Raw genomic sequence first — 6,048 nt, forward strand, 5'->3', positions numbered from 1 at the left:
CAGGTTAATGCTCATCCATGTATATGATAATAGAGCTCCTGTGAATTAAGCTGATACTGTGTTTGTTAATATTTATGTCACGGTTATGAGTACATTTTGATTTTGTGAGATACTTTAATTATGTGACAGAATTGATGTCTCTCCAACTGAATTCAAAATGGACAAGTGGAAAACAAACTTCAAACTTGCGAGCTGTTATCTTGCTATTTGTCAGTACATTATCTCCCAATTCAGTGTATGTCGAATCTCTGCCGGTTGTTTTAGAATGATTTCCATTAAGTCTCTTTTTACTTTTCTCTGATCTTCACTGATTCTTCGTTATTTGCAATGCAAAAGGTTTCTGTGGATGTTTATAAGAATATCAAGTGAGAGTGATCCGAGGAATGGGTTCACCCAGCAGAAGTGACCTGGGGCGTGAGTGCACCCCATTAGATGACTTTCACTTTTTGCTACTTTGCCGTGACACTGCAGAGATTGGAAACTCAGTGGGAGTTCACTATGTCCGATTCCATTTTGTGAGACTGTGAACTTTTGCAGCAGTACTTCATCTTTAAATATCAGTTTGTGAAACCTTGCTGATTAGCCCACTGATCAATTTATCCGCATGAGAAACAGGAAGAATGATTTTGCTGAAGATTAGAATCACTTCTAATCTGTTTGAATTTTTTTTTTGTTTCCATATCTATCTTTGCAATTTCTAACTGATGCGGTCAGTTTTATGAGCAAATTCTTGGTTTAACTCTGAGGGATGGAAACTGTTGAGGAATAGCTCAGTGACAGCATTGCTTATCCACAGGCTTCCAGTTACACAGCTCCAGATGTTGGGGAAGGATTGGTTTCACTGCAGCAAATATTTATTTGTTTTTGGGATGTTGCATTTTATTGTTCATCATTGTACTGAGAGAAGACACTAGTGGGACTCTACTTGTTGGAATGCTGCAGCTCGTGTATTGCTGCTGCTGTTCTGATGGTGCTTAACAGGGAAAACCAGTGTATTATGTCCAATTCTGGACAGTGTGAGACTTGGAAGGACATTCCAAGCTAAGAATGCTCCCACGACATTGCTGACCTTGTGTTCCTCAATGATGTTGTAATACGACAACACTCACATTTGACTTTGCAATGGGATAAATGATTGCTGGGAGGACCAAATCGATTCAGAATCCTTCTATTTTATTTCACAAGGAGAAGTGTAGCAACAGAGGAGGCTATTCAGCCCCATTGGTTCCATCCCCCCCACTCATGGCAGATCTCTATCTTAACTCCATTTACTCACAATGCTTCAATAACATTAACCCTGCAAAAAAAAATGACTGGTGTCAATTTTGAAATTTCCACTCAGCCTTCTGCACTCCCCACATCCCTCCCTCTCTCCATTTTTGGCCTCATCAACATTTTAGGGGAGAGACAGTTCCTGGTTTCCACTCCCCTTTGTATAAACAAGTGTGTTTTGACATTGCCCCTGAGTAATCTAATTTTAAAGTTGTGCTCCTTTCATTCTGGGGTCTCCCACCATCTGTCTATTAACCCTATCAGATCTCTAAACCACTGAAACACCTCCAATTGGATCACCCCTTAATCATCCATACTTGAGGAATCCCAATAATCTACATAATCTAACTGTTTCAGCTCCTGGTCCATTCTTGAAATCCATCCTCCTATGTTTAGCAGGAGGATGAGGTTTCAAACATGAGCAATATGTTCAACTGAGAAACACCCCCGCAAAAGTTGGCCAACACTAGCAATGGAGCTCTCTTAAAACAGAACCTATGTATAATCCAGTAACTTTAAACTAGAGAAAAGATGACATTTGTAAGAAATGTTTAGAACAGTTGAAATAAGCCTGAGACTCTGCAGTTTTCTGATGCTGTATTTTTTTGTATGTTTTACTTTTTTTTAAAACAGCATTATTGGACTATTGATAATGGGCCCAGACCCCTGTTACAATCCATCACTCAACAACTTTTCTTATTTTTAAATTATTATGACTTTAAGACACTTATATAAATTTTCTGGTTGTTTGCTACAATAAAGTTATAAATGATTATACCTTCTGCTTGTTCAGGATTTTCAATATTTCCATCAATAGGTTTGTGAATAAAACGTGAAATAGCTTCCTGCAAACAGGTCAAGGATGGAAATGGTTCCAGCGGGTTTTATTTGGTTAGGTTCCGCAATTTCCCCTCTGGCCTGAGGACATAGTCCAAGCGGTCAATTTGCGAATGTCAAGCAAAGGATGGAGTGCAAGAGTCAGTGTAAGGCTAGATATAATCATAGCAAGGGTTGGTGTGAGGGTCAGGGTCAGCAAGATGAAGGTAAAAGTTCAGGACAAAGTTCAATAGATATGATGAATGGTGGAATGCCGGTTGTGGTGAGGATAAAGGTGGGGGTTGGTGACCGGGCAAACGTCAGGCTGAGGGTCAGGGATCAGAACAACGGCTTGAGTGAGAGCCAGGTGTTGGGAAGAGGAGTAGAGCAAGGTTTATAAACTAAAGTCTGATTCTGAGAATGTACACCGTTTGAGATGGTCTTATGGGATAATGCCAATTGATGTGTAGTCAGTTGGTTAATCCAGTTTACCTTTGTCGTCAAAAACCCACAGCTGCAGTTTGTAGAAAACTGAACTGGCATAGCTGATTGACTCTTGGATCCTCTCATTGGCCTTTTGAGAGAGTTGGCTCCCAGGGTATGGGAAACGCTCAACATTTACATTGAGGAGAGGCTCTGGAATATGGGAGGTGGAATATTAACTGGCCAAGTCTGGGTTGATGTGAGTTTTGTTCTGGCAATATTCAAGGATAGGATAAGTCTCTTGTATGCAAAATTCAAGAGAACAAGAGTGGGTTGTAAATCTGGTGCAGAGTAGGTAATGACACTGCAGTCTTCAGAATGTTGTAGGTCATCTATGTCTATGGTAATCAGTTTAGTTGCTCCACAGAAGCAACTGAGTTCAATGACTGTAATAGTCTATTATTTCAATGCACAGTGATTGCAGAATACTGGAGTACAGAGGGATCTGGGTGCCTTTGTACATAAATCACAAATTGTCAGTGTACAGAGACAGCATGTGTGGCTTTTATTGCAAGGGAGATGGAGAAGAAAGGAGGAATATCTTGTTACAACTGTATAGGATATTGGTGAGACCACATTTAGTGTACAGTGCACAGTATAGATCTCCTTATTTAAGGAGAGGTTTACTGGCATTGGAGGCAGTTTAGAGAAAGCTGATTACTTGGATGAAGAGGTTGTCTTCTGAGGAAATATTAAGCAGGTTAGGCTTATACACATTGGAGTTTAGATGAATGAGAGTTGATCTTTTCGAGACTGAAAGTTGAGATATCTTGACAGAATAGATGCAGAGAGGATGTTTCCCATTCTGGGGCAATCTAAAATTGGGGGACACTAGGTCATAGATCTTCCATTTAAGACAGATGAGGACGAATTTAGTCGTTTATGATTGGAATTCTCTTCTTCAGAAAGCAGTGGAGGCTGAATCCTTGAAAATATTCAATGCTAAGTTTGGACAGATATTTAATACACACAAGGCCATGGAGGCGTCAGTCGGGAAAGTGAAGATAAAACCACAATCAAATCAATTGTGACCTCATTGAATGACAGAATGAGCTCAAGGAGCTGAATGGCCTACTCCTGTTCCTAATTCTTGTGGCCTTAAAGCTGTCAAAAAAAGAGCTAAGAGGGGAGTTCTATGTCTCCAATTCTGTGACTTGAATTCAAATCCACAAACCTGCAGGTCATCCCCTAATCATCCATGAAAAGAGCTTTGAAAAATTCTCCCTCTTCCTTTGCCAATGTGACACCTTTAACCAAGAAAGGATGTAAGGAAAGTCCCAAAAACTACTGGTTGCTCTGATTAACAGGGTGAGGTGTTGGACTCAATAATCAGCAAGAGATAAACGGGCAGTTGGAGGAGTCTGAGAAAGCCAACATGGATTTGAAACAGACTGATCATGCTTCTCCAAAATAATTGAATTATTTTGAAGAGTTTACAGGCAAGGTTAATGAAGACAATGTGATGGACGCTGTCTGCAATTTTGAAGCACACAACAAGGCACTACATATAAGGGTTAATTAAATTGAGGCTCATGGAATCAGAGAGTCAGTGTACAACTAGATAATAAGTTAGCTTCAGGACAGAAAACTGCCCTGCCACAGCACAAATAAACTCAATATTGAAACCAAAACAGGATACCTGGCAAATACAGCTCACCACTTGCTTCAATTGACCTCCAGGTTGCTTTTGACCAAACAACATCTCAGGACACTGTCCAGGGGCATACCCCTTGTCCATCTGATGTCTGCCAGCTCCTCAAAATGATCAGGATCCTTCTTCAATACACTGGCAGAATGAAATGGCACGGAGTACCAGCAACTACCATGAAAAAGCTGATTTAGGGATACTGTGCACTGGGACACAGCTCACAGACTCAACCAGGCTCAGGCTGCTCACTTGGTCTCACAGCAGTGTCTCATGTGGCACATCGTACCTATGTGGCCACACCATCCCTGCCTCACCTTGCTGTGCCATACCAGTTAGCATGTTGGCACTTCAGACAGAGCCAAAGTCTGCATATGCTGCTACATTGTGTGCTCTTCAGTGCAGACACACAGACGGTGTGCTTATCAAGAGAGATCTATCTAAGGGCAGGGGACGAAGGCTGGGCACGCTGTGAGGAACTTATTAATGTACAACCAAGCAAGATGCCAGTCTAATACCCACAGCGTGTGCCTGCACAATAAACACCCTGCCCATTTATTCAACCATGTCCGAAACAACACTGGGTGGGGGCTGGTCCTCAGACCGCAAGGGCAGGGTTTGTCTGTCAAGGGGGTTCCAGTCCTATCAGTCATGGGCACAGTTCACACACTGTCCAGGAGTTCAACACGGTCACTCTCCTCTGGCCACCCATGGTCAGCGGTTGTGTCTGACTGCAGTCTTAATGAGTGGGTAGCGGTCAGCCCTGTAGGGCCAGCAGCAGCAGCAGTTGCAGCGAATTAAGTATCATCAGTCGGGGAGTTATAAACTCAACGAGTAGAGGTCTGCTCCATCATGTCCGGGGGCTGCTCAGTTAAGCTAGTCAGAGTCTGGAGTGAGTACAGTCCTGGGGGTCCGTGCGTGATCAGTGAGGAGGGTACAAGGTTGAAAGTGGCCTGAAGGGGCAGTGGGGACAGGGGATCACTGCCAAAAGATTAGGGGAGTCAAGCCTTGGGGGGGGATGGACATTTCCAGAGGTGAGGAAAGGACAGCGAAATTGGGGATGGAGGGGTGGTTTCAACTGGGGGCTATGCAGAACAGCATCGGAGAGTATGGTTGGTGATGGGAAAAGGTATTATTGGCAATGTCCAGCAGAGAGGAAGCATAGAAGATTAGATTGGGCTTCATTACGGTGTGAGATAAAAAGGGACCTGCAGGCTCGTTGTGGAGGGTGGGGGTGTACCTTGTGAGCAGGTGAAGACCAGTGCAGATTGTATTCAACACAAACTGTGTCCCCTGCCATCACTTGGCCATTCTCTCGCGTGAAAATAACTGGAAAATGAACGGGACAATGCCCAGGGTGGGTGGAGACAATGGCAGTTTGATGGACAAAGGCATGGGATTCACATCTACTGGATAATAGGCCACTTACGAACTGCAGCTACATTTCATTTAGTAATGTTTCTATCCTCATTTGCTAAGCAGAGTGAAGGAGCTTAGGGGTCAGATGCTGGTCAAAGGCAATTTGCAGCTTGCTTGAAAATTGAACTTGGGCATCTGAATGAGGTTGAAGTCAGCAGCAATAACATTACAATAATATTATAGTGAAATTACGGGGATGTTACAGTGACATTATAGCGTTGTTACAGTGCTGGCTTAAGGGGAACAAAGGACATGTGCAACTACCACTTGTCCTAGTGAGAGCCGCATCACTTTACATCCTTATCGTTTGTGTAAGTGTAATGATGGCCTGTGCTGAATGCAGTGAAATGTTGAGCATTTGATGTGGGTCAGGCATAGGAAGGGTGTTGGAGCACTGCAGACACCCATCTCGC

The sequence above is a fragment of the Rhincodon typus genome, chromosome 36, assembly GCF_021869965.1.
Source record: "Rhincodon typus isolate 14 chromosome 36, sRhiTyp1.1, whole genome shotgun sequence".
Taxonomy (NCBI): domain Eukaryota; kingdom Metazoa; phylum Chordata; class Chondrichthyes; order Orectolobiformes; family Rhincodontidae; genus Rhincodon; species Rhincodon typus.